The sequence below is a fragment of the Setaria viridis genome, chromosome 7, assembly GCF_005286985.2.
Source record: "Setaria viridis chromosome 7, Setaria_viridis_v4.0, whole genome shotgun sequence".
NCBI classification, from domain to species: Eukaryota; Viridiplantae; Streptophyta; class Magnoliopsida; order Poales; family Poaceae; genus Setaria; species Setaria viridis.
In genome coordinates, this window is record NC_048269.2 from 3,462,516 (window position 1) to 3,473,784 (window position 11,269).

At 41.9% G+C, this 11,269-nt stretch overlaps 2 long non-coding RNA genes across 2 annotated transcripts; both read left to right on the forward strand.

The window, feature by feature from the left end:
- Positions 1-3,080: 3,080 nt before the first annotated feature.
- Positions 3,081-4,141, forward strand: LOC117862665 (uncharacterized). The gene is made up of 2 exons (XR_004642040.2): positions 3,081-3,522; positions 3,800-4,141. It is a non-coding gene; the product is annotated as an uncharacterized lncRNA (long non-coding RNA).
- Positions 4,142-7,103: 2,962 nt separating this feature from the next.
- LOC117863728 (uncharacterized) lies at positions 7,104-8,950 on the forward strand. The gene is made up of 3 exons (XR_011898729.1): positions 7,104-7,262; positions 7,337-7,502; positions 8,540-8,950. It is a non-coding gene; the product is annotated as an uncharacterized lncRNA (long non-coding RNA).
- Positions 8,951-11,269: the final 2,319 nt, after the last annotated feature.

Here is an 11,269-nt window from a genome sequence, read left to right on the forward strand (position 1 = left end):
GGCATGACACAGGAAACCTTGAGGTGGAAGTTGTTTCCTTTCTCACACAGCAATGGTACACTCACAACATGAAGATTATGAACGGTGGTTGGGAAAAGCTCTGAGATGACTTTTGTCACTCATTCTTCTCTTTATCCCACATAGCCTCTCTACGGAGTGACATTCTTGAATTTGAGCAATTAGAGAAGGAGTCCATAGGTGAATAATGGGCTAGATTTTCACATCTTTTAGCATCTAGCCCAAGCTTGTCTATACCCGATGATGCATCTTTACACATCTTTTGAATGGGTTTAGACATGACCTCTGCCCTACATCTCGACATTGCCACCGGAGGTTCGTTTGCACACAAAACTCCGACAGAAGGAAAAGAAATCCCACATCACATTTTGGAAAACTCTTCCTTCCTCACCAATCCTAGCAAACCCTTCCGAGAAGAAGACAGGTCGAGCTACGAGGGTCCCTCAACAACCATTTTTGAGCCCTTCCATCAGCGACGTCGATTGGTTCGGCAGTGCTGCCACCGAAGAGCTCTTCCCACTCTGCCTCTAGGTCACTCTCGTCATTTAGACACTAGCCCAAGATCCGAAGCTCATCGTTGTAGGTGTGCCCTTAGAACTCCTCGTCGTCGTATGACGCCAATGCTCTAGTCCCTCAACGGACCACCCTACACAAAGAGACAACAAGATGTAGTCAAGCAGTGAAGCAGACAACTAGAAAAGAAGCAAAGAAGCAGAGATGGCAAGATCAAGTAGAGTAGCGAAAAGAGATAGCATGATCAAGATCGATGTCTTACCAGCGAATCTGGAGCCCTAGAATGGCCAGCGAGGTTGACGAACGATCGATTCACCGGAGCTCTGATCCCTCAACGGCTTCGTGATGGCTGACGACCTGCAGAAACAACAAGAACTTGAGAAGTTAGAACTCAAGAACACTTGGGTTAGGTTAGAGGTCGGAGGCTTTACCTGCGAATCCGGAGCCCAGAGCAGCCGACGAGGAGATCCAGCAAGGAGATGATGAGAGCGGCCGGCAATAGGATCTAGTCATCTAGATCTAGAGACTTAGAGAGGAAGGGGGAGACGGAGAGCGGGAGAGTGGGAGGAAAATCTACATCTATTAGATGGCCAGATGGTGTGCAGTGCCAGCCTTCGACTGTGGAACCGCACCGCGGAGAGCTACCCGCCGATCGTTGGAGAGGGAGGAGATGAGAGGGAGAGAGATATGAGAGAGAGGGCGAGTGAGGAGACGAGAGGCAGAGCGTCGCGAGGGAGGTGATCGGGGGAGGGGGGAGGGAGCGAGCAGCTAGGGTTGGGAGAGGCGGCCGGGAGGCGGGCAGCTTATATACACCCTCCCCCCGGTCGGATCCAATAGTGAGGAGGACCTGATTCAACGGTTGGGGAGGGTGGTGGTGGGGGTATTGGGCTGGCATCGGGCTGGCCTAAAAATCGTGCCGGGCTGAGGCTGATTTGGCGTGCAGAGGTTGCGGCCTCGAGCATATGGCCAGGCTGGCTCGGGCGCTATTGCCCTCGTGCTGAGCGTGTTTGGGCCGAGCGTTTTAGGATTGGAGCAGGCCTGGCCCATCTAGCCATCTATATAGCCAGGCCACCTGCACGCACATGTGTCGCGCGCTCGGCGTAAGCGCAACCAGTAGCGCGTTAGACTTTTCTTACCCAACTCCATCGCATGGCATTGGCAAAGACTACAAAGCCTTGTGATTAATCGCCTAACTTACTGTAAGGGCCCGCTTGGCTAGTGGGCCTTGAAAACTACAATCGAGACACAACTTGACAATTCAGGCCTACGCCCACACAACTGCAGTCCAGAACTAAATGGCACTTAGCTCGGCCGGCCTGGCGTGGCGCTGGCAGTTGTTTTATTTATTTTATATATTTACTTATTTCCTGCTTCAATCGAATTTCCAACAAAAGGAACATTTTTTGGCAGAAAAAAATCAAATTATGTCGATTTTGAGAACAAAGAGGCAACACAAGAAACGTAATTCAAAAAGAACAACTGCCCCCGCTCATTTTTTTTCGAAACACAACATAGATGCAAACGCTCACAACACACGCACACTCGCCCCCTACAAACATACGCATGCAATCCTATCTCTATAAGACATCCGGGAGACTAAGCTGGCGTATCCTTAAGATTGACGAAATCGTCAATGACTGCTCCGTGTGAGTCAACAGCAAGTACGTGCGTTTTTTTATCGCTGCGTTGTGGTTCTAATCGCCATGGCCACCTCCTTGTGCCGCTGCAGCAGCGTGGTGGACAACATCCAATCGTGTGATCAACATTGTCCATGTGGTGTCCACCAACAAGAACACCATTGATGAGGATGAGAAAAGTGCTCGAGGGATTTATCTCAAGGAAAGGATTAGTACGCCTAGAGAATTTAAGCCATGCTGATATTCGGGCGGCATGCATGGAATGGTTGCCTCATAACTACCTTAGCAAACTAAATGATATCATATCCCTAATTAGGGATAGTTAGGTAAATTTCCTATAAGGCTATAACACTAATATTTCTAAAGCGGCGAATGGAGCGAGTTTTGTCATAGCCACTACCACTCCATAATGTTAAACACTGCCGTGAATACACTCGGACAAACTCACACACATGACGACGACATAGCATGTTGAGTAGTTTTTTCTCATGGGTGTAAGTAAGAACACTCGGTAAGTTTCCCGACTGCTTTCATATACAACGCTCAAGAACAAATATTTTACAACAAACATGTTTTACTCGACAATGTTCAAACAGGGTCCCCAAAATCATCCATGGCATGGCTACATACGGCAAAAATAAAATTTCTCGTAATTTAAATCTTGAAGTCAAGATATATGTTTTCTTTCCAATCCATGTCTTTTTAAAAAGCATATATGGAGCTCATGGTTAAAACGAATAAGTTTGCAGAAGAGCTCTTTGTTTCATTTTTCCTTGTTACTGGATTTAATCCTCTTGTTGGTTATTGCTGCATTGGGAAATCAAAATGACGGAGATGAAGAAGTTTCTTAACTGAAAATCAGGTATCGAAGATAAGGAAGCTTTCACGAGTAGTAGCAAGGGACTGTAAACTTCTTCCGAGGCTTAGACGAGGCAGTAGCAGTGGAAAGAGCAGGAGATCCTGCATGTTCCCATGCATCAACCCGGTCAAAGAATCTCCATTATTGCTGCTGACATGCACGGTGATTCAGGTTTCAGGACCTGAAAGATTCTTGTTGCTAATAATAGATTCAGCTGATATGTTTGTTTTGCATGCACACACATGGCCCACATGAATATTCCAGGTCAAAGGAAATATAGTCATCGCCATCAAACTGCAAAAAGAAATGGTCACCGATCCCTTTTTCTCTCACGATCAACGTCTGCTGGCGGCTCTATATATATCTGCTCACATGTACGCCTTGGACAACATTCCATTTTCTCCATGTCAAACAAGATGGATGCGAAACAACAAACTGCTCTCTGCTGCCTTTTCTTGGTGCTCATGCTACATGCAGATCATACCTTGGCAGCTGGTTCGTGTTCCTTAATTACATCTCTCTTCTGTTGTATTCAGCTTAATTATTAGTTTGGCGATAATCTGGTCCAAGACAGAATTACATTTCCATTCTTGTTCTTGCATAGCTTGTGTACTTTCCTTCGAGAAAAATGATCTTCTAATCTATTTCCTTCGGAAAAAAAACTCAGATTGTGTCAATTTTTTCTTAGTTTCATGTAAATTTTCATTCAAGAACGCATGATATTATATAAGTTAATAACATGTGGGTGTACATATTTCATCTTTTTTTTTAGAAACTTGCGGCTCTACATATATTAAGGTTCCATTCTGCAAAAGTTGGTCATGCAAGGCAGAGTGCTGGCTTGAGGCGAAATTAACTTCCTCTACAGTCAATGAGCACAAGTGTACGAAAGGAGGGATCAAGGGCAGGTGTTACTGCCATTTGTGTCCGAAATAGTATACATGAGTTGTCTCTAGGTATACAAGATTAATGTTTTGAAGCCAGCGTCGCCGAAGAACAAAATAGTAGTTAGTTAATAAGTTTCTAGGTTTGTCTCTGTTTGCTTTGCAATGCTAGTGTCAACGATTGTACCGAAATCTTTGGTTCAATAATACTATCAATGAGTTTCTTTGCTCACTGAAAAACTTCTTTCTCATTTATTGATTCTGCATTGTAATGATTGAAGACGTGGACTTCTACTTGGATGGGTGGATAAAAAGTTACTGAATTGGACTGGAGTTGTAGCCAAGCATTGGGGATAAAATTTGAGTTGGACTTCAATAAATTTGGACCAAAAATGAGGGGTGTTATGCTCTGCCTGAGCAGAGAAGTACCCCAATCTGGATCACCTGTGGAAGGTTCCAGTGAATCGAATGGGTTTTGGGAAATAGAGAAGATTCATTAAGTCTTCGGATAAATATGCGTTTTGTGCGAAGCAAATGGATTGCGCTATCAGGAGGCAGGGTATGCCATCTTCCTGATCTCTTTTACGGTACATAATGTTACCACTTAGTAGTATGTAGTATAGGGAAGATCTAACCGTCCATAGGTAACTGTAGACTTTATGATAGTATCAAAAAAATATTATATCATGATACCCTTATACTACATGTACTGCTCATGTATACTAACCATATCATAGGTGAAGTTTTCAATAGTAAAAAATTAATCTTAACTATCGAATGTTTTATACTAGTTTTTTTGGAACATTAGTATAGCCTAGTATTATGTACTGTAAAAAAGCTCCCCCTTCTCCTCCCTCCCAAGCCCCATGTCCCAAATTGGCCCATCAAAGAAAAAAAATAATGGCCCATCATCTTATCATCTCTAACCTTAAAGCAAATCAATGCAACCAACCAGGCACTCATCTTTTTGTCAATTGAGCTTGTTCTCTAAACCGAAAACTCTTTCACCCATTACATCAAGGATTTAAAACAAAATCATGCCAAAGAAGCACCAAGGGGAACATCCTTATTCCATGGCATGGCTGCACAGGGGAAACGTAAATCGTAATTTAAACCTAGAGACCAAGATATTTTCTTTCCAATCCATATATACGTGGTTCATGGTTAAGATGAATATGTTTGCCGCGGAACTCTTTGATCCCTTATTACTGGATATATATCATCTTCCTTCGTTGGTTATTGTTGCATTCGAAAATAAAAATGACGGAGAACTTTCTTAACTGCAAGTAAGGAATCGAAGATAACAAAGCTTTCACGAGTGGCAAGGGACTCCTTAAGCTCCTTTTGAGGCTTAGACGAGGGAGTAGTGGAAAGAGCAAGAGATCCTGCATGCTTCCATGCATCAACTCGGCCGGTCAAAGAAGCTTGATCCATTGCTGCTCAGTGCTCACACAGTGATTTAGGTATGTGGGACCTGAAAGATTATGCTCGCTAACAGATTCAGTGGATATGGATATGTGTTTTGCATGCACGCATGAATACTCCAGGTCAAAGGAAATAGTCATCACCATCTGTAAAGAAATGGTCACATGTACCCCTTCCACGACATTCCATTCTTTCCATGTCAAGCAAGATGAGAACGGGAAACATGCTATTCTCTGCTGCCTTCTTTTGGTGCTCATGCTACATGCAAACCAATACCTTGGCTGCTGGTTCGTGTTCCTTAATTACATCAATCTTCTGTTGTATTCAGCTTATTAATCTGGTGATAATCCGGTCCAAGATAGAATTACATTTCCGCTCTTTTTCTCAATTAACTCGTGTTCGGTCTTCTGAATTTTTGTTTTTAATTTGTTCTCGAGAAATATTCTTCTGATCTTTTTCTTAGGAAACTCAGATTTTGTTACATTTTGCTTAGTCTCATTAACATTTTCATTCAAGAACACTACATGAGATTGTAAGAAGTTAATAACATGTGGATATATAATACATTGTTCATTTTTTTTAGAAACTTGCGGCTCTACTTACATTTTTGTAGAAAAGTTGGTCATGCAAGGCAGAGTGCTGGCTTGAGGCGAAATTAACTTCCTCTACAGTCAATGAGCACGAGTGTACGAAAGGAGGGATCAAGGGCAGGTGTTACTGCCATTTCTGTCCGAAGTAGACGGTTCCCTCTTGATATTGTGAAGCCATCGTCACCGAAGAAGAACAAATCAAATATTGTCATGCCTTTTGTTGGCGTCATTCAGTACTGTAATATAGTAGTTAAGTCTCTAGATCTGTCTTGCTGTTTGCTTCGCAATGATGCTAGTGTCTACGATTGTATTGAAATATTTGGTTCAATAATACTATCAGCGATTATCTTTGATAACTGAAAAAAATGCTTTCTCATTGATTCAGCATTGTAACGATCATGGTGTGGACTTTCAATTAGGTGCTTGGATAAAAAGTAAACCTTAGCAATGGAATTGCAGTAGGAAATTTACATCACAAAAAATTTCATAATTATTATCTGGAGTTAATTACTTTGTAGTGGATTAAATTAGCACGGTTTCACACAAAATCTGAAGAATAATCCTAACAGGCTTTGAAATAAATCAGATAAAAAATGAAATTGTAAACAGCAGCCTATATATGTTAAAAAAATTATACTTGTATAATACAACTATACATAAGAAAGTAAATAAATTATATAGCCAACCGGAAGAGAGGGAGAATAGTTTTTTTTTTACTATGGCGGACTGTCCTTTTCCAAGTATTACGATCCTTACCATAACTAAGGCTACCTACTCTTATAGATTGGTTTGCCAAATACATTGGATCGCACGTATGTCGTCAGCCATTGCCTATCTTGTCGGGGAAGAGAGATTAACAGAAGTGCAGGCGATACGCAACAACGAGCGCAGTGTTAAAGGTCCCAAAGAAGCGCAATCGAAGAGCGTGTTAGAGCTCCTCAAGGAGAAGACCAAGAGCAAGGGTGGCGAGGTGATAGAGCGTCGCCCATTGTGTTTTGTTGGGCTTGATTTGACGTGTCGCTGATGCAGAGGTGGAACCACATCAGATTGAAATGGGCCTCTTGGGGGATTGAAACCAGATGTATTATTCATGGAACTTTGTAAATTTTTCTAGATGGTTGGATCTAAGGATGTGTTCAGAGATGTATATAAAGATGTTTGCATTTGTAGAACCAAGGGTCCGTATCCTCGACGGTTAGTTGGCAAGGCCAGCAAGCCAACACCCAACGGTCCTTTTGAGCAGCCAAATAAATATTCCAGCTGAAATCAATTGTTTATTCGTTGCAAAAAAAGATTTCCTGGCGTTTCTCTCCCGCGGCGACATCGTCGTCTTCCGGTAAGCCCGCCGCCCGCCGCACCGGAGTTCTTGGGTGTTTCTTTGGTTCCTGATGTTGCTGCTGCTCGTCCCAGGTCGCCGAGGAACCACCGCGAACTGGTGGTGAAGAGGTTGATTGCGCTGCCGGGGGATTGGATCCAGGTCCCGGAGAAGCAAGAGATCCGGCAGATCCCGCAGGGGCACTGCTGGGTGGAAGGGGACAATGCCGGCCTCAGCTTGGACTAGAGAACCTACGGCCCTGTAAGTTATTATTCCCACACTGCTTTGCTTGCTCATATGAATTTCAAACCATACTTCGTGTCAGTCTTGCTGGAACCAAATGTTTTTTTCTAGCTAGGAAAAATTGCGCAGATTGGTGGTGTCATTGCAAAAGGAGGGTTGTCGTGGTTAATTCGTACCTCTTGTTGACGTTGATTTCAGTGCATCTTCAGGAAATTGTTGAGTCGTAGCTTAGGGGTTGTGAAAACAAGTTGGTGTACTGACATTGACTTGTGCTATATATCAGTTTTACATCCATGGCTCTTTTCCTGACGAAGACATTATCATTTGCTTGGTTGGTTAACAAATTTGCAGTCTTGGCACTAAACATCAACTAGGCAGTTCTGACCTTTATTCCCAGTGATTTTCTTAATCTTGAATGCATCATGATCTTGAATTAGTATCTTGATCAATGGATGCATTATTGCAAATCTGTGTGCATCAACACAGTGCTGTTTCTTTATGGATCTTTGTATCCTTACTTTATTTTTGTACTGTTGGTTATATATAACGATGTTGCATTGCCTCCTTGGAACAAATGCAAAGAGGAGTTGGGGAACTCATGGCTCAGTAATATTTGAGCCAATTCTGGTGCTTTAGTGGCATGTTCATCAGATGGATATCAGCATTGATGAACTATAGCCTATTCACAGTTCTAAATTGATTGAAAATTCAGGATACCAAATTCTTCTTAAGTCTGTTTGGCCACTAAGAACTTGCTTGAAGCCTTGAATATTTCATATCCTGTTCGTTTTCATTGATCGTATTTTTCCTCATGCTTTATTATGATTTGATATCTTACAAGCTTTAAATAGAATAAGAGGACAAGTAAAAAGAGTATACCAGTGCCTCTGACTTTCTTTTTCTGTTTTAGCTATTTTAATATCTATCCTTTAAAGCGACTGGAACAAATTGTGTCCAGGCACACTCATTATGTTATTTGTTTGCACATTGTAGCAAATTGAGCTTAGGCATTTGTGGTCTTGTTACCGGATGTCCTAAACATTTTATGCATGCAGGTTCCTCTGGGTCTGATGCAAGGCAGAGTCACGCATGTAGTCCGGCCACCCAACAGGATTGGTCGAGTTGACAGAAAAATACCAGAAGGAAGGATTATGCCACTATAACCTTTTTGTTGCTCTTGTTAGGTTGGTTATCCTGCATTGTTTTTTCCATTTTTGGGCAGGCAACCACTATGAATAGGATTGATTGAAGCCTCAATGTGTACTGCTCTATACTGTCAAAGGCAGTGAATTGGAGGATGTGATACATTTGGTGACAGTAAGAACATTATCTCTGATTTCAAATCGACCTTCCTGTCAGTTGTAGGCTTGTAGGCTTGTAGGAAATGTGTACTGAGGAGCTTTACTTTTTTATGTGATTCAACACTGAAATCTTAGAATACCAATAAGAGGAAAAGTATTTACGTCTGGTCTGTGCTATGATTTCCTGAAATCACCTGTCAATATAAGATGTGTGCAGAATTACTCGTGAGAATTCTGAAGAAGACATTGTGCTGGTTTCAGCTTAATTTATTCTGTGAGAACTGAGAGATGAATCAAAACATTAAGATAAAAAATGCTGCTAAGGTTAATCTGACCGACTGAAATAGTGATGCCTAATTCGTTGGAATTAGATGGCTTAGCATGTAACTTGTATTTATTCATCATTTCAACTATCACGGAAGTTTTGATATGGTTTTGCGGTGGTTTCATGTTTCATCAGCTACATAAGAGTGTTATAAGTATCATATACTGAGACATCAGGTGTGATTTTTCCAAATTGCCCTTCATCAAAATGCCATTTTGACGTGCTGGCACCATCCTCCAAGATACATCTTTTGCTCCATTAGGCTAGCTGCTCCATCATTTACGTTGCACCTTATAGCAAAAACACGCATGGTGACAATTCGATCGGGACAAGGTTGGTTGTGGAGATGCACCAATACTGCGATGGCTTTGATTTTTTTTCCCAGAACGTTCATTGTGCATATTGTCACTTAGATAGGGAGATAACTTTGTAATAACCATATAAATGAATCAATAATTTTAATATAATGAAAATCGGTCCCTCTCTGGCAGCATTTTCTCCCACAGCTTTGGTAAATCCATCAGGGAGATGAGTTTCGTCTTAAGTGAAAATCAGGAACCAAATAAAGATAATGAAGCTTTCACGAGTGGCAAGGAACTAATTTCACAAAATTGGAGGCTTACACGACGATGCATGTAGTCGAAGCGAATGCATGTGGGGGTAAGAAAAGATTGGATTTTGTGGCTATGACTCGGTAAACCGGGAATCTAGATTTCTGCTCACACACTAATTTGGGGCTATATGACTCTGCTCGCTAACCGATTGGACTTGTCGACTTGATCTGCGTTTTGCATGCACACACGCAGTTACAAACTTACAGTTTGACTCATAGTCTCTGTAATAAGAATAGCCGTCAGAGATCCCCTTTTCTTTGATTGTGCACTGGCTGCTATAAATACATTCTTTGATTGTGCACCCCTTTAACCTACTGCCTACCATTTTATTTGTCCATATCAAACAAGATGAATGCGAAGCAAGCTATTCTTTGCTGCCTTCTTGTAGTGCTCATGCTACACACAGATTACACCTCGGCCGGTTCGTGTTTCTTGCATCTCTTTTCCTTTGTGTTCTAGTTTATGAATTACTTTGTTATAATATGATCAAGATAGAAGCGCAATTCAACTTTTTTTAAAAAAAATAATCTTTTTTTACATAGATCGTCTGCGCCACTATAACTATGAAGATCCCATTCTGTAAAAGCTGGCTGTGCAAGTCCGAGTGCTGGCTTCAGAAGAAACTACGGAAAGTTGGACTCCAGGAGTACAAGTGCATCAAAGGAGGGATCGAGGGCAAGTGCCGTTGCGTAGTTTGTAGAGATATTCCCACTGGTAGAAAACTGAGCATTAGTCCCGGTTGGTAAGGGTCATATCTCTCGGATATCCATCCGGGATAAACCAACCGGGACAAAAGGGGGGGTCTTTAGTCCCGGGTATTTTAACCGGGAGTAAAGGACCCCCTTTAGTCCCGGTTGGTGTCACCAACCGGGACTAAAGGGCCTGCCACGCCAGGCGCGGGACAGGCCCTTTAGTCCCGGTTGGTGACACCAACCGGGACTAAAGGGTACCCCTTTAGTCCCGGTTGGATTTCCCAACCGGGACTAAAGGGGTCCCCTTTAGTCCCGGCTCAATTCCAACCGGGACTAAATTGCGCTTGCATGGCACTGGTGACGTCTGAATTTTTCATGCATGCATCACGTATAGTAGTACCGCGGCCCTTTTAATTTATTAACCTTGTAGTTGAGATTTTTTTAGAATGAATTAAATCAACTAGTATTTAAACGAATGGGATTTGTAATTATACAACTACTATATATATACACAATCCTTATACACAATTCATATACACAATTCAACTAGCTTAATTAGTACAAATCGATCATATATACAAATAAATCAAAGTATCTTCCTACGATCTTCCCGTCGTGGTGTTGCTGAGAGGAGTGTCTAATTGTCGTCCATCGTAATAAAATTCTCCTCTTGGATTTACCACCTCGTCCATTATGAATCCAATGAGACCTTCACATATTGTCGCTACTCTTTCTTCCTTCAAGAGTCCTTGTTGAATATTTAACATCTATAATTTGGAAATTTGTGAATGTTACATGAACAAATACATATAAGGAGCTAGAAAATAATTAACTAGTAATATATTTATTTTAC